This window comes from Myotis brandtii, unplaced genomic scaffold (genome assembly GCF_000412655.1).
Source record: "Myotis brandtii unplaced genomic scaffold, ASM41265v1 scaffold266, whole genome shotgun sequence".
Classification (NCBI taxonomy): Eukaryota; Metazoa; Chordata; class Mammalia; order Chiroptera; family Vespertilionidae; genus Myotis; species Myotis brandtii.
This window is the reverse complement of record NW_005360124.1, coordinates 1,959,717-1,978,200: the sequence shown is the minus strand read 5'-3', so window position 1 is coordinate 1,978,200 and position 18,484 is coordinate 1,959,717. Positions and strand designations below refer to the sequence as shown.

The window sequence follows — 18,484 nt, the reverse complement described above, 5'->3', positions numbered from 1 at the left end:
ACTGTTGTTTTATGCTTGAGGTCTGGGGAGGAAGGGGGAAGATGTACAACTCCCAGCCAGGTCAGAATGTCATTTCTTTAACTAATACAAGGCCATCATGGTTAAGAGAGCATGATTAATATTTTCGAATAATCACAGCTAGTCCCCAATATTCTATTTTTGCCCCTAACACTTCCACTACTATATCATAAATGTTCTACTATGCTCCTTCAGTAAATGGCTGCATATTAAATACTTCACAGAAGATATGAGCATTCTACACATTAATTCACCTGTGTATATCTTCAAAGTTTGAAAAGTATTCAAATAGATAATGCAGGTATTAGTCTATGTCATAACATCTAATCAATACATTTGTACATGCTTCTAGCAGTCTGTTGACACAAGTCTTATTTTAGTGTTTCAATGAGCTCTACATGGTTTACACCTGTAAGGGAGGTTTCCTACACTCATTTTATTTATTTTTTTTCACTCATCTTATTTTTAAATATTTTGTTATTAAATTGTATATTGCACTATGTGCCCACCATCTAAAGTCAAATCTTCTCCTGTCACATTTTCACATATTATTAGAACCCTCTTCTCCCCAACCCTCTTCCCTCTGGTAATCACCACACTGCTGTTCCAGTTCACGAGTTTCAGTTTTATCTCCCACATGATTTTGCTTTTTAAAATGGCCCTCAAGCATAGTACTAAAATGCTGCTAGTGTCCTTAAGGGCAAGAAGGCGGTGAAGTACCTTACTGAGAAGATGTGCGTGTTAGATAAGCTGCCTTCAGGCATGGGTTCTAGCGTTGTTGGCCGTGCATTCAATGTTAATAAACCAACAGTGATCTAAAATAATAAAAGCATAATATGCTAATTAGACTGGATGTCCTTCCAGATGTCCCTTCTTCTGGACAAAGCCGCAGCAGGTGGGGGCTGCAGTGGTGGCAGGCGGGGGTGCGGGGCCAAGGCCCTCAGACAATTTCATGAATCAGGCCTCTAGTGTTCAATAAGGCTTCTTTAAGCAGAAACACATATAATACAAAGTTATATATTGAACATTTGACCAAAAGTTTGGGACTAGAAACTTACAGAAACGAAAACTTACATTTCCTCTGGAAGCAACGGTTTAATATTCACTACCTCAGTGTTTGTAGTGAATTTATAGAACATAACTACCACGAATAACAAGAATTGACTGCATTTAGGCCTTAAGCTGAAAAACATACATTTTCAACGGCATTAGGAGGATGCTTACGGCAAGTGCTGCATTCGAAGGGAAAGTGTGCTGACAAATTTGGTGCATTTCTGTGAGTGCCATAGATAGGCAGGGATACTGTGCTTTCTGGGACATAGGAAGGGTTTATGTCCGTGGACCCTAGATACTATTCGTGATTTTTCACTCATTGTATATTTTCTTTTGCTCATGCTTAGGAGGAATGTTCTACTGATTGTAGAAATCCAATTCCAGTTTCCTCTTTGTGCTGCAAACCTGTGTAGGTTCCTGTGGACTTAGAGGCTCAGGAAAATTCCCTGTATTGAAGTGAATCTGATTTAAATTCAATCATGTGGGGGACACACACGGATGGCAAAGCATTTGGAAGGTGCCCAGGTGTGAAGGACGACAGAAGGGGGAAGAAAACCAAGTAGACTGGTCTGAGGAAACAGGATGGACTTCTTTGTCCTCTTCCCCTTGGGTTAGCTTGAAACGTCAAGAAAAGATACTTTTCCCACTTTCCCCTTTCAGTGTTGTTTAAACCACCCTGCTGGCTGTACCAATCACGCTCTTGCTCCTTTCTGGTTGGATGATTGATTGACTCATGGCCTGTTGGAAACTTTTGCCTGCTTTTCTTTTCTTTTTTTAAAAAAAAACACCTATATTTTTATGGATTTCAGAGAGGAAGGGAGAGGAGAGGGAGATAGAAACATTGATGATGAGAGAGAATCATTGATTGGCTGCTTCCCGCCTGCCCCACACTGGGATCGATCCAGCCTGTAACCTGGGCACATGACCTGCAGGGAATTGAACTGTGACCTCCTGGTTCATAGGTTGACGCTTAACCACCGAGCACACTGGCCAGGCTTGCCTGCTTTCCTGGTCACATTTTAGAGATTTAATCTCTAGAAGGGGAAGGGCATGCCTCTGCTGCCCTGGCATAAGCGAGGAGTTGCATTCCTCCTTTGTTCTGCAGATACCACCTGGCACACTTTCCAGGCCTGCCCTTCCGTTTCCAGGCCAGGAGCCTCCCTTGAAATGGTTTCACCTTTAAGTCTCATGCAAACCAGGGCTCTGCAGAGCAGGGACCGGGACCCAGCGAGGCTCCAGTCCTTCCAGCCCTGGGAAGCCAGGGGCTCTGAATCTGGAGTGAGAAAATATCTTACATGTTAAGGACAGAATCACAGGACTTTTAAGTAACTTTGACTAAGTTCTGTGAGGATTATCATTGAGGCGGTGACTTCAATCACTACCATTATCATCTTAGTAGAAGTATTAAATAGAAGTATTACTTTAGTAGAAGGTCTTCCAGTCTTTCTGGTGCGTTCCCCTGTGGGACAGGAATGGTGTCCTCCATGGAAGTACTCACTCCTAGAGTGGGTTACGGGAAGGCACACAGAAGCTGGGTCACTGGAGAGACCACTGGAGTCCTCTTCCAGCTTCACATTTGTAAGGAGCATAGAGTTAAATTGAAATAAACAACAAGCAATTTACAGTTAGCAATACTTTTTTTTAAAAAAAATATATTTTATTGATTTTTTACAGAGAGGAAGGGAGAAGAATAGAGAGTTAGAAACATCAATGAGAGAGGAACATCGATCAGCTGCCTCCTGCACATCCCCAACCGGGGATGTGCCCGCAACCAAGGTACATGCCCTTGACCGGAATCGAACCCGGGACCCTTCAGTCCGCAGGCTGACGCTCTATCCACTGAGCCAAAGTTAGCAATACTTTTAATAGAGAAAAAGAAAAGGAGAGCTTTGAGGCATTGTGACTCCCAGGGCCAACCATCCCCCCCAAAACAACAAAACCAAAATCTCCCCAAACAAAAAACAACCCCCTCCTGCCAAAAACCCCAACCCCTCAAAAAACAAAACACTAAAGCTGGATGAGATGGGTGTGTGTACATGGAGGCGAATGGCATGGTGTTCGAGGAAAGGGGGTTAGAGTCTAATTACTTTGCCCAGACAGATCCATCAGGGAAGAGTGATCCCCGTGATTCCCCAACCCCTAAGCCCCACAACTGCCCTATAAGAGAAGGAAGTCACTTCCTCAAGATCAAATAGGTTAAAGGGTAGAGCTTGAAATTCCCCTTGTGGGCCACATACTCCCATTGAGAATATCTGGGTCCTTTTGTTTTTGTGAATCCTCACCCAAGGATATTTTTCCCATTGATTTTTAGAGAGTGGAAGGGATGGGGGGAGACAGAGAAGAAGAAACATCAATGTGTTTCTCTCCCATTGACTGTTGCCTCCCACACAAGCCCTGACTAGGGCTGGGGATAGAACTTGCAACCCAGGTACATGTCCTTGACCGGGAATCGAACCCAAGACCCTTCTGGGTGTGGGCTGAAGCTCTAACCATTGAGCACACCAGCCAGGGCAAGAACACATGGGTTGTTGAAGGCAGCATGAAAAACTATTAGCTATTACAATGGTTTGGGGCCCTCCAAAGGGCTACAGTATATAAACAGATACCCAGTATATCTGTTATACTAAAGTTTCATGACAGGGGGATGATCAGGGGAAGATTCGTTAAGGGGGGACAATAATATTAAAAAAAAGGTTGAGAAACACTGTGCCAATCACATTTCTTGGGCGGCACTTTTTCATCCACAAAAACATTTCAGTCATCTCTTAACGTGAAATCATGAACCCCTGACGCCGATTGGCTCCCTTTGGAGTATTAGGGACATAATTCTCCTAAACATTGATAGCAGCCGGGCATCGGGTTTGATTTGACTCTGTAATGAGGGAACCAGCTGGGAGACCACAGCGCAGGCGCCGAGCATTTGAAGGAAGGGGTTTGTGAGGTCCTTGGGGAGGTGGGTGCCGGATAGTAAAACGTGAAGCGGTTACTCCTCTACTTTTCATGAGCTGGTGCTCGGCTTTTCTTTCACAGGAGGGAGGATTTATGATTGCAGTCTTCTGATTATTGCTAATTGAACACCTCTGGAGTGTGGATTCCTGACGAGGGGTGTGGATTCCTGACGAGGGGTCTTCAAATGCTGACCAACCCCCCCAGGTGAAGAATCATTTTAAATGACACATATCTACAGCCCTTGCACTAATACTTAGTATGTGCTAGGCGTTGCTCTGAGTGCATTGCAGGCATACCTTTGCTTACTTTGCACAACGCCATGAGGTACGTATGGGGACGGAAAGATGCTTCGCTTGGGGCGATGGGCGCACGATGCAGTGTGCGGAGGATGTTCTGTTGAGCTGTACACCTATTGCTAATTGAACACCTCTGGAGTGTGGATTCCTGATGAGGGGTCTTCAAATGCTGACCAACCCTCCCAGGTGAAGAATCATTTTAAATGACACATATCTACAGCCCTTGCACTAATACTTAGTATGTGCTAGGCGTTGCTCTGAGTGCATTGCAGGCATACCTTTGCTTACTTTGCACAACGCCATGAGGTACGTATGGGGACGGAAAGATGCTTCGCTTGAGGCGATGGGTGCACGATGCAGTGTGCGAATGATGTTCTGTTGAGCTGTACACCTGAAACCTATGTGGTTTTGTGAACCAATGTCACCCCAATATATTCAACAAAAAGAAAGAAAAGAAAGAGAGAAAGAAAGTGCTCTATGAGGGCTGCAGGGCGATGGGGTGGGGCACAACTGGGGTTTGGGGGAAGGAGGGTTCCAGGGAGTTAGGGCCCCTGCTGGCCTCTGTGTTTAAATTTAGGGATAAAGTGTCTCTTTCTGATGAATAAGTGGAAAAAGGATGACTGCAGCTCTGGGATATGCAGCTTTGGAGCAAAAGTCAGTTTTGTGCAGAGCAAAGTTGGCGCCTCCCCTGAAAGGTGCTCCCCCCCCCCCCCCCCCACTTGCCAGGGCCCAGGGCTGGGAGCTGAGCGGGGCTGGTTGCACACCCTCACGCTCCGCAGGCCCAGGCTTGGCGGAACACTTTCTCCTGTTTTCCACCTCCTGGATGGCCATTCACTTACAGCAAAATTCTGTGGGCTCGTTCAGAACTTGGGAAGGACTCAGTACCTCGAAGTACCCGTTTTTGCAGAGAAACCAGAGGCCTTTGATAGCCCTGGCTGGGCTGACAGAAGGTGGGCTCTGCCTGAAGCATCCATTCATCTTTGCCGGTTGTTTCTAGAAACCCCTGTCATTCAGGCACTGATTCAGGCACTTAAGGCTCTCAACTGTTTATTGACAACTTAAGCAGAAATACCAGAAGATGGGGCTGGTGGTCATACTTGGGAGAAAGATGTGCGTGTGCAGGGGGTGGAGTGGGGGGAAGTTGGTGGGGGGAAGTGGTGGAAGCTGGGAGGAAGGCACTTCAGCTGCTGAGAGTGAGAAGGAACGGGCTGTCTCAGAGTTACTTAGGGCTGTTTGCTTACCTGTAGCAGGTAAGCTGGTAACACCCCCCCCACCTCCCCTCCCCCCACTTCCCTCCCGGGAGCCTACCAGGTATCCATATCATAGCCAGACACGCTTAGGTTAAACTTCCCCCAAACCTTTCTGGCCGTCACAGGAGAAAAGATGACATTGACCCAGTGGGGGCTAGGACCTGCCCAGGGGCATGCCAGCACCTTTGAGTTTTTCATGAGCCGTGGGATCGACCCCTCTTGCCCTCTGATGGAAGCAGCTGGGATCCACATGATGGGTTAGTCTCTCGGCTTGACATCAGGGGCTTCAGAAAGTATTTCCAAAATATCTCCAGAAGCAAGTTACTTGGGAAGGATGGCCCAGCCCGCTACGGAGAAGCATGCCCCTTAGCCCTAACCTGGTCTTGGTGGGAAGGAGGGTGGGCCAGGCACAGCTGTGGAGGAAATTGCGTTACAACTGCAGCGTGTTGATGGGAAACAGAGCGTGCGGGATGGGAAGGTCCCTGCCGAAAACAAATGCCTCGGGGCTGTGGCTGGTTTCTGTTTTACAGGTGATGTTGCAGATACGTGTACGCAGATTCATGCGTATTTAATGTTTCGTTGTATGAGGATGGGAGGTTTGTTTTTGGAGATTGTTGCATCATAGATAACCCTCTTGTCCAAACTCCTCATTTACTACTGATGGGAACGGAGGCTTAGAGGGAGTAGATGATGCTCTGGGATTTCAAGCCGGGGAGATGCTGAGAGAGATTGAGAACCCAGAGACGCTGTGAGACATGAATGAGGAGCCCTGAGAAAGTCACTTCAGCAACCGGGCCTCAGTTTCCCCATCTTACAAATGTTACGCTGGGCTTTCACATCTCAGATACCAGCTCTAACATCCCACAGTCCTATATTTCTTCCTGTACATGCTCGGGCTTTTCCATTTTTCTAAAACACAATGGTTTGAGATTCCTTAAAGTCAAATGCTGCCAACTAGCATTACTTCCATTTTCACATCATAAAAAATGGATAATTCTTTGATTGATTTAAAAAATGATCCGTTATATAACAAGCCAAAAAGTCAAAACTTGCAATGCAATGCACCCAATTATTTATGAAACTATCAATTAAGAAATAAAACCTACTAATATTTGGGTCCCTTTCTTCATGAAATAGAAATGTAAATATTTTGTCTGATGACTTTGAGTTAGTGTTGTGGTAAAAGCCAGTGTAAAGTACGGCACATATAGTTCACCCAAATAGGTGTGTAACACATGCACATTTATATGAGTTGATAAAATATGCACAGGAAAATGCATACAATCAGTGCATGTTGGAAAGACAGTTTCAAAGACAAGGCAGTCCTCGGGCTCTCTTATTATGCATTTTCCCTCATGTTTTATGGCATTACAGATTCATTATTACACACAGCATTCTTTTGTAACTTAAATCAATTGTAAAAATCTTCAGAGGAGGTTCTGTTAGTTTCCTGGGCCACCCAGTTCAGGACTGTAACGATTTTGCCCATTAAAAGGTCTTCTTTGTGTCCATCCTGCCTAAATTTCTCACGCTGCAGGGTCACCTGGACTATTAGGGCAGCTGAGGCTAATTTGGCCCGGCTCACCGCACGGGCTGGTGCTCAGGGCTGAGGACCAGGAAGGCCTTAGGGTTGCAGCATTCAGCAGCAGGCCTTGGATGCTGAGGAATTAGCCCGGATTTCTGGAAAACTGCGGGAGGAAGGTCAGTACCGAGCATATGGGCATAGGGGGCGATGCTGGTGAGACGGAGGGCATGGCTGAAGACCATGTAGAGACCCCCAACTAAGCCTTTGGTTGGATCCACAGGAGCCCAGAAGGCAACCACTGTGTGACTTTGGGAAGTCCTCTCCCTCTCTCCGATTTCTCATCTGTAAGATGACTAAGTTGGGGTAGGGCGTTTCTAAGAGTTGTTCCACGATGGGTGATCTGAGTTGATTTTGTGGGGGCTGGGATGGGCATTTGGTTAAAATCATGCCTTTTCTCTATTATCTGATGGTTTCTCCTGCTCTATCTGTGAGAGATGGGATTTTAGCAATTGACTGTGCATGAGATATAAGGAGGTGAAGAAACCAAGGCATAGACAGGGCTCATGGTTATTTAGAGTGACTTCAATGCACCATGGATATAGCAGTGAACACACAGGCAAGCATGCCGGCATTGGTGCTGAAGGAGTGTGTGTGTATGTGTGTGTGTGTGTGTTTGTGTGTGTGTGTTTGTGTGTGTGTGTGTTTGCTTGCTTGCTTAGAGTATGTCCGCAGGCTAAGCAAGAAATCCTCAGTAATACCTCTGGGGCCAAGGGTGAGGAGATTAACGTTCCATTGCGGAGCATTTGGAACGTATGAGCTTTGTATCAGGTGCATGTACTTCCATTAATACAAATAGCATAGTTTTAAGAAGGCAAGAGCCATGCACACCTGCTGCTCCATCCTGCCCTCTGTGTTTAACCCGGGGAAAGCAGAGCTGTGATGACCGAGAGCAGCCACGTGGTGGCAGTATTTCACTTTGATCAGCCTAGTAACCATGGGCTTGGTTTTAATGAATTTCCCACTGCGGATTTCAGGGCCCCTCCCTCTAGGTTCAATATGGGCTTCAAGTTAAAACGCAAAATAGGATCCTGAGTAGAAAATAACGGCTGTAACAGATATCCTCTGGCTCCTCCCTGTCTTCTCTATTAGAACATCTCCCCCCTGAGAGCTCCTTAGCTGTGGCAAGGGGTCATTATTATAAAGACGGAATCAGAGAGCTTAGCGGGGACATAGGGCGGGGAAGCAAAAAGGGAGGTTGCATCAACCAGGCAAGGGTGCTGGGTAAGGTTCTGGCCCTCCAGAACCGAAGATAATGACTGGCTTTTTTTCTTCCACCTGCCAGCTGGAGCCCCCAGGGCCTTTTCTTTCTGAGGGTCTCTCAGGCGGGCAACATCTTCCACAAAAGACTTGCAGAGGGCGAGGTTGTGAAAAATGAGGGGAAGTCGCAGGGGAGATGACCTTGGGCAGGTGACAGGACCCTTCTAGGCCAAATTCCTCTTCGGTGAAATTGGGATGCTGATCCACTTTGGAGGATCCAAGGACCCCAGTTCAGGGCTGCCCTACTTTCACTGGGTAAATCAATTAAACATCCAGACCCGCAGAGGTGCTGCCACGGCTCAGTCTGCTCTGTGGGTCTGGTTGGATCCCTGGAGTTTGCATGTGTAACATGCTCCCAGGAGAACGCTTGGGGGCGCAGTCCAATGTCTGGGAATGCTTTTTTTTTTTTTTTTTGGTTCCTTCCAGTGAGAAACTGTGATTGTGGAAGTGATAACCGTGTGTGAAGCACTGCCTTGGAATCTACTCCTTTAAGCAACGGAGATCTGTCTGCATTCGTTTCCTCAAGCTGCTGTAGGGCCTTCTGGGGGCAGGAAGCGGTTTCCACGCCTGGTGAGGCCTGTTCTTCCTCCAATCCAGGCTTTAACACTGACGAGGGTGGTGGGCCTCACCTCATAACCACAGATCTCAGCTTTAGATTTTTAAATTCTTTTTATTATGAAAAAAAGTATGTACAAAAGTAAAGAGAATAGCATTATGAGTCCTTATTCCCTAGATTTGGTAATAATTACAGTTTCGCTATAGGTGTTCCACCTACTCACACTTTTTTTGGGTTTGTCTTCCATAAGATATTTTCAAGCAAAATCCAAGCATCTGGTCATTTCTCCCCAATATGAAGCATTTTCTTCTTAATTTCTATGCTATTATTACACGTTAATAATAAACTTCTAGGTATTATCTAATTCCTGGTCCATACTGAAATTTCTCCACTATTGTCTCAAAAATGACTTTTTACCTTTAGTTTGAGGTCTAGACTTTGATGTCTTAATCTCCTATCTTCTAACACATGCAATTGCAGGGACACGTTGATGGGCTGCTTAAAATACAGTACAACTTTCTAGTCCCAGACAAACACAGAGCCCCAGTGAAGTAGAGATTCTCACAGGTTCAGAGTTGGAGGGGCCTTGGAGATCACTCAGCTCCCCCCATCCCCAATGCTGGGGCCCTTCACAGGGCAAGGCTTGTGGTTCATTCAGTGATCCCTCAAACTCTTTTAGGGTCCCCCATGGAGAGAGTATGGATTTGGAATTGAAGAGACTCACTGGTCATTTGACTGAGTGAATTACTTACCTTCTCTGAGGCCAGGACACTCTAGCATCGAAAGGTAGAGTAGAAGTTTGCTTGGCAGATCTCCATGTAACCATCTCTCCAGCTTGGCCCACTCTGTCCACTCTGTGAGCTGACAGGTGTCCGTGGCATACTGTTCAGGCGTGACTGGAGATATTCATGGAACTACCCAGGGACACATCCAGCAGTTGAGGGGCAGGCCTTCCCACAGGCTGTCATATTCTCTCTCAAATTAGTCCATGCCAGCTCTACTCGATACTATCTTCACATAATCGAATCTAACATTATGTAAATTGAGGAAATATGGATGTCAAAGAAAACAGTTATTTCCATCTGCTCTGAAATGGTTGAATGCAAAGTAAAGACTTAGAACAGGTGACTTGATAAAAAACTGATTCCCTCCCCCCAATTTTATTGAGATGTAGTTAACATATAACAGTGTGTAAGTTTAAGGTGCACACATGATGATTTGATATATGTACATATATGAAATGATTATCACATAGGTAGCTAATGCACCCATCAACTCACGTAGTTATATTTTGTTTTGTTTTGTGGTGAGAACTCTCTTAGCAACTTTCAAATACACAAGATAGTCTTTTTAAAATTTTTATTCTTTATTGATTAAGATATTATATATGTCTCCTTTTCCCCCCTCAGCACATGCCCTCACCCCTCTTGTGTCTGTGTCCATTGATTATGCTTATATGCATGCATACAAGCCCTTTGGTTGATATCTACATCTCCCCTGCCTTCTCTCTGAGGTTTGACACCTTGACCAGAATCGAACCTGGGACCCTTCAGTCCGCAGGCCGACGCTCTATCCACTGAGCCAAACCGGTTTCGGCTAAAATTTTTATTCTTTATTGCTTAAGATATTACATATGTCTCCTTTTCCCCCCATTGGCAACCCCCTCAGCACATGCCCTCACCCCTCCTGTGTCTGTGTCCATTAATTATGCTTATATGCATGCATATAAGCCCTTTGGTTGATATCTACATCTCCCCTGCCTTCTCTCTGAGATTTGACAGTCTGATCAATGCTTTTCTGTCTCTGGATCTGTTTTTGTTCATCAGTTTATGTTGTTCATTATATTCCACAAATGAGTGAGATCATGTGATATTTGTCTTTCTCTGACTGGCTTATTTCACTTAGCATAATGCTCTCCAGTTCCATCCATGCTGTTGCGAATGATAAGAATTCCCTTTTTTACCGCAGTGTAGTATTTCACTGTGTAGATGTAGCACAGTTTTTTAGTCCACTCATCTGCTGATGGGCACTTAGGCTGTTTCCAAATCTTAGCTATTGTAAATTGTGCTGCTATGAACATAGGGGTGCATATATCCTTTCTGATTGGTGTTTCTGATTTCTTGGGATATATTCCTAGAAGTGGGATTATTGGGTCAAATGGAAGTTCCATTTTTAACTTTTTGAGGAAACTCCATACTGTTTTCCACAGTGGCTGCCCCAGTCTTCATTCCCACCAGCAGTGCACGAGGGTTCCTTTTTCTCCGCATCCTCACCAGCACTTGTCCTTTGTTAATTTGTTGATGATACCATTCTGACAGGTGTGAGATGGTATCTCATTGTCATTTTGATTTGCATCTCTTGGATGATTAGTGACGTTGAGCATGTTTTCACATGTCTCTTGGCCTTCTATATGTCCTCTTTCGAAAAGTGACAATATGGTATTATTAACTATAGTCCCCATGCTGTGCATTGCATCCCCAGGACTTAATTATGTTACAACTGGAAATTTGTACACATTGACCAACATCTTCCCATTTCTTCCACCCCCTGGCAACCACCATTCTACTCTTTGCTTCTGTGAGGTCAACTTTTTAAAGATTCTACATATAAATGAGATCACTTAGTATTTGTTTTTCCCTGCCCAACTTATTTCACTTAGTGTAACACCCTCTAGGTATATCCATGTTGTCACAAATGGCAGGATTTCCTTCTTTTTAATGGCTGAATAATATTCCATTGTACATATTATACACCACATTTTTTTAAGGTTGGAAAAAAATACTTTATGAAGCCTTAAGAAGCACCAAGTATAATTAAACTGTAACCCAGAGTTAGATACAATTCCAAAATAAAAGTTATTGTAGGTGACACCATGAAATGTCCCAATACTTGGTTTTAATACATTGCCCTAATTTTCTAAAACAAGCCAGAGGAACCAATATTTATACTAGATGAAATATTTATGAAAAATCTGGCATCAGGTATTATTTATGTGTATATATATATATATATATATATATATATCTCCCAAGATTATATGAACTAGGAAACATGATGTATATCTCAATAGCAGTACTAGAGTAGAGAGTTTGAGACTGAGATTTATAAAAGCCTGGGGTTTGGAAAAGGAGCAGATATGATGTTTTCAAAACCTGAAGTTTTTCTCAGGACTAAAGTCAAAATTGTAACTGCCACAGAAGAGGAAAAGGAGAAGCGTTTCTCACTTTAATCGTTCATCTGCATTGGAAATCCAGTATCCCTGAGACAGGAACCACTGCACTAAGAAGGGAGTAAGAAAGTTCTTCCAAAGGAAGACTGTTGCTTAATCACGCCCACTGCCCTGGCTACAACGTGTAAACTTTGCATTTTCCAACCTAATGCCTGGCAGCACCAAGATGTTTCAGTAATGGTTCATCGTAAACCCAACATTCTCCGTCTTCATGTCCCATTGACTTTCCTTCTCCTTCCTCTCTTGGGCTTTAGCTCTTTGTCTTTTTTCAAGACTATGCTTGGCTTCAGTTGCTGCATCACCATCTCTGATTTTTAAGTTGGAAGTGACATCCTTCCAAAGGCAGCGAGATTCACACTCATTCTGATCTCCCAACTTTCTCACTTTCTCCTTGATTATAGGCAACTTCTTAGTATCTATAAAATTGCATTTCCCCCTGTTGCATATTTTGCATACATGACAACATTCCATTCCCCTTTAATTGAACAGAAGGACTTCTTGTCATTTGGAGAACAAAATCTCAGCAGTAATTCTGTGCTTCTTGCCCAGAAATCTTACAAAGATTTCACGTGGAAGACAGTATTTGCACGATAGCAAGTTTGGAACAATTAATATTGCATTCTCCACCTAGTTCCACCCAGGGCACTGTGAGGATAGACCTTCCATAACCACTGGGGAATGTGAAAATGTTATGGTTGTCATGGTCTAGGCATGAGACACAGCCCTGCCTTATGCTGTGGACCCCAATTGACATTCCCAGGAATTTTGATTTGGTCCAGATATGAGCACTGATTTATATCTTCTTCTTAAAACACTCAACATAAAAGGCTGAAATGGGTGGAGGATGGGAAACTTGCTCAGCCACGAATGTTACACTGTTTTTGGAACCCCCAGGAACTGGTCCTTCTGAAACTAGCTCTGTGTTCTCTTTGGTATCATTTGGTAATGTCCAGTGACACTGAAAGATCTTGCCCCAAATGGGGCTGTATGGTTTTTTGGCAACCGATCCTCTCCTTCCTGCATGAAAGGCTGAGAGGTACCATTTCACAACCTGAACCACTCGGTCTCTGGCATCCTTTTGGTCACTAATGCTCACAAACAGGTCCGGGTGTGCAAAAAAGTCTGCATACATTTCTAAAAGAGATCACTTTCAAGAATAAATGTTGTGTGAACTACCTTAGTAAGATCCATTCCAAGCCTAATGTGTGACAAGAAATGCATGATAACACCCTTGTGTTTTTTCCACCGGCCCTGCCTCTCCTTCATCATCTCTATCATCATAGGAATTGAGAAGGTCAGCATCACTTGTTCCATTGAACATGGAAGAATTAATGGATTCTGCGGTATCTAGATACTTTAGACTATTTCCTGAGCTATTATGGGTTAAGACAGAAACAGATCCAGAGGAATCTATTAAGCACTTTGGGGATGAGTCACTTTGATGAAATTCATCAGGGTCATAGAATTCATCTTCACCTCTAGAATATGAGAACTCTGGACTGTATTTGGAGACAAGCTGACATCGCTTGGAGAAGTTAGACTGCTCCTAGGTGGTGAGTGCCCACTGCCTGTACTATTTGGTGTTGGAGTCTGATGATGTCCCAAGGACAATACTGGCATATTATTATAGTTGATGCTAATTTATTCCATTTGAATTAAGTCATGAGTAAAATCAACAGTCTCATAGAACTGGCTTTGTTCAATAAGTCAATTAAAAAAAACTGTCTTTCTTACTTTTTCCAAGTAATAACTTTTAAGGGAGCCTGTCATTAAAACCAGCCTCAAAATGAAATTACATTTTTAAAAATCAGGAGAGTTGTTTAAACACATACTTAGTTCATCCACTTACTCTATTAAGCGCTTTGGGGATGAGCCACTTTGATGAAATTCATCAGCGTCATAGAATTCATCTTCACCTCTAGAATAAGAGAACTCTGGACTGTACTTGGAGACAAGCTGACATCGCTTGGAGAAGTTAGACTGCTCCTAGGTGGTGAGTGCCCACTGCCTGTACTATTTGGTGTTGGAGTCTGATGATGTCCCAAGGTAGCGAATACAGGTCCAACTGGTAGGGAAGATGGACGCTGCTCTGACTTACACAACTGATGGGGTTCTGGAGGTAAGACAGTCTGAGGAGGCATTGTGTTGATCACAGGTTCCAAGGGACTAGGTTGATATATTGCCTCTACAGGATTCATAGTACTTATAATTCCATCGGCATGATTCTCCGCATTACACCCGTCCTTAGCAATCTGCAGCAACACAACGCAGCCTTTAATGGATTCTACCATGCTATTCGTTGTCTCTTTGAGTGTTTCCATTTTCTTTCTCTGTTCATCATCTTTGCAGTTTTGAAGTTTGTCATTAAAAATTTTTAATTGTTCTATCAAGATCTGCAGGCAAGCCTCAGCCTTTGTGATTTTCTTATCAAAGTCTTGGACACTGGGAACAAATCCTGAATCCAGACCTCGACGATGCGGAGTGTGTTGAAGAACTGTTTCTTCTAAGGCACGGATCCACTTTTCTCGATCATCAGCATCACGAGCCTGGAAATGGAAGGTTTTCTGCTCAACAACTATCGTGAAGTTGCTGTCGTCTTCATCGTCTATACCAATCGCAGCTTCTCCGAGTCTCACACAGCCTTGGCGAGAGCCTCTCAACATTTTGTCCTTGGACGTGTAGTAGGAGAGCAGCCCTGCGTTGTAGTCCAGCGTGGACCAACGTACTGCCAGCCCTTCATCATGTTAGTCCAGGTGCTCAGAGGCCCATCCATGATGGACGTCATCTTGGGAGACGCCAATGACAAAAAAGGGCATGATGTCACTTGCCTATAAGGCATTCATCAGGCTGGGGTGGGGGTGGGGCTGGAAAAGGGGCTGAGCTAGGGGCTGCTGCTTCAGGTGGACACACCCACTCTGGCCCCCCAGTAATCATCCTCAGACATGCTTTCTTTGGTCGTCTGTTGTGTGTCGAGCTCCCTGCCATTGGCAACAGCATGGAGGGACCTGGAAAGCATTATGATGAATGAAATAAGCCAGTCAGAGAAAGCTAAGTATCACATGATTTCACTCATATGTGGAAGCTAATGAACAACAAACTGATGAACAAAAGATCTGAAGACAAAGAAGCATCCACCAGACTTACTACATTTTTTTTTATCCATTCATCCATCAATGCACATGGGTTGTTTCCATGTCTTGGTTGAGGTGAATAATGCTACAATGAACATGGGGGTGCAGATATCTCTTCAAGATGTCAATTTCATTTTCTTTGGATATATCCCCAGAAGTGGAATTACTGGATGATATGGTAAAAACTAGCTTTTGAATTAGGCGTAGAGAAGATGGTTGTAAAGACCTGGGGAAAATGATAGAAACCTGGAAAAATTCTCCAACTCAGATGCTTCTTAAGAGAGTTTAAGTTCTCACTCTACTTCTAAGAAATGGAAACTGGTAATCTTGATACATAGGAGTAGATTTTTAAAAATAAAGACCAGGTGGATCCAATAAGCAGTTTTCCCCTGAAGAAGGCCTTGGGTCAACACCACAGTTGTGGAATGGAAGGACACTCATATGTATTAAGTTAAAATTAAAATTTTAAGGCATGGTTGTATCATCTTTTATGACTCTCTACTTTAACTTAAAAAAATCAATTAACCACCCATATACAGGTGGATAGTGTTGGATATGAGGATCCTGCATTAATAATAAAAGCTTATTCCAGAGGATGAATGTGAGTAAGAAATGAGATTGTATAAATCCTCCAGTCCAGTGTTTGGCACACAGCAGGCAAGCAGCACATACAAATTCTCATGTCATCTGCTTCCTTCCAAGGATAAGGAACCACAATTTCCTGAGTCAGCCGATTCCATTTCTTAACAGCTCTAGGTTGTGAGAAATTCTTCTTAAGCCTCCTTTTAATTTCTATCTATTAGCCCTAGTTTTATTTTGGGGGTGTACAAAATCAATGGCGATTCTATACATATTTGAAGAAAACTGTCTTGTCCCTCAGGAGCCCTTTCTTCTCTATAACCAACCCTTATTCTTTTGTTTTTAGTTCTTCAGATGATATATTTTCTTTTTCTTTTTTTAATCCTCACCTGAGGATATTTTTCCATTGATTTTAGAAAGAGTGGAAGAGAGAGGGAAAGACAGAGAGAAATATCGATGTGAGAGAAACACATCGATTGGTTGCCTCCTGCATGCTCCCTGACCAGGGCTCGGGCTGGGGAGGAGCCTGCAACCGAGGTATGCGCCCTTGACCGGAATTGAACCTAGGATGCTTGGATCCACTGAGTCCAATCGACAAGGACAGATGATATATTTTCAAGATTCTTCCTCATTATTTTATCCATTAGATTCAGTGACCCCCTCTGAGCCCACTCCATATGATCCATGTTAGACCACAGATGAATGTGACATTCTATCCGTGGCACCATGGAATTACTCCTCATTTCATCTTTATTCTGGACACTCCCTTCCAATGAGGCCATCTGTCACTGCACAAGTGTTTTGACAGGGTCAAATGTTGCCTTTACAGGCCTTGCTTCCAACTAAAACTTTCAAGTCTTGTCCTTAGAGACTGCTATAAGCCGGGCCTTTTCCACCCTGAAATTGTACACTTTATTTTTTTCAGCCTGTATGTGGGAATTTGTATGAATTACATTTCATGTTGTTGGTTTCTGGCTTAGTATGTAGATATGACAATATGATTCAGGTTATCATCATATCAACATTTCCCGCTGCTTGGTGTTGTGGGTGGATTTGGTAAGCAGGGCTCCTAGGTATTTCCTTAAGCTGCTGGTAAATATATTGGACAGGAAGGGAGTTGGGACACAGCCATGTGACATGTTACAAGAAGTCCTTCTTTCTCCCCAATCCATTTAACATTCAAATTAACTAATATTTACTAAGCCTTACACACTAGGCATAGTTCTAAATGCTGGAGATACAGCAGTGGACAAAACAAACATATCTTATCTTTATGAAGGTACTAGAGGCCTGGTGCACAAAATTCGTGCACTGGGGGCAGGGGGCAGGGAGTCCCTCATCCCGATTGCGAGAGGGCGCAGGCCAGGCCGAGGGACCCCACTGGTGCACAATTGGGGCCAGGGAGGGACACGGCAGGGTCCTAGGGCGTGTCTGGCCCATCTTACTCAGTCCAGATTGGCAGGACCCCAGCAGCAAACTAACCTACCGGTTGGAGTGTCTGCCCCCTGGTGGTCAGTGCACATCATAGCAACTGGTCGACAGGTCGACTATCTGCCCGTTGGTGGTCAGTGCACGTCATAGTGAATGGTTGAGCGGCCTTAGCATATCATTAGCATATTACGCTTTGATTGGTTGAATGGCCTACCGGATGACCGGACACTTAGCATATTAGGCTTTTATTATATAGCATATTTTAGTGAATATCATTTTGGCTAATAATTCTGCCTTCATCATATATATTTCTTTGTCCTTATTTAATTCAGCTCACATTTATTCATTATAATAATTTATTGAGTAGTTATGTGTTTTGCTCTTCATGGATATAATAGGTATGAACTGATGTAGAACAAACACATAGGATCAGGGGTCCCCTCTTCTTTCTGGATTATCCACCGACCTTTGGAAATATTTGCAGTCTAAAAGGAAATTTCTCCAAACTTCCATTTTCAAGTGGGGATAAAGCCTAGTGTTGGTCAGTCCTCTGTAGTAGCTGTTTCTTGCCACTTGGGGGCGCTACTAAACACAGATTGTGCCCCCGCTGTTTAATGGGGTACCTACCCCATCACCCAGTACAAAAAGTTGGTGCACTTCAGAGGGAGGTGATTTTCCTCCAGTAGAGCCTCATTCAGTCCAGAGAGCACCCCAGTGGGTTCTCTGGGGCAGTTCCTAGTTCTCAGTTGTTCTCCGTTAGGACCCGTGTTCCACGAATGGCTCAGGCTCAGGGACCCATCTCTAGTTGCTGAAAGGATCGCTAGTTCTGGATAGGCAGGTGGAGAGATTGAGGAGACCAGGGTTGAGACGTTTCTCCTTCGCAGTTAAAAAAAAAAGTATTCCATTTCCTTTTTGTGATAAAGTTACTAGTAATTAATCAAAACATTCCAAATGCTTTTTCATCTAAGGTGAAAAAAAAACAACAACCTCTGATTACTTTCTAAGGAAGGGGATAGGTGATAAGGTACCGCTTTGTGGGTGCTGCTGGCCACTGCTCCCTGTGCTTGTCGCATAGGGGTGGTGGTACTGGCAGTAAAGCAAGTGAAGGTGGAGATAGGGTGGTGGGGAAGAGATTTCAAAACTTAATGTA

General features: G+C 44.0%; 1 pseudogene; it reads right to left on the bottom strand.

Moving 5' to 3' along the window:
• Window positions 1-12,338: 12,338 nt before the first annotated feature.
• LOC102240131 lies at window positions 12,339-14,978 on the bottom strand (annotated as a pseudogene).
• Between the last annotated feature and the right edge of the window lie 3,506 nt (window positions 14,979-18,484).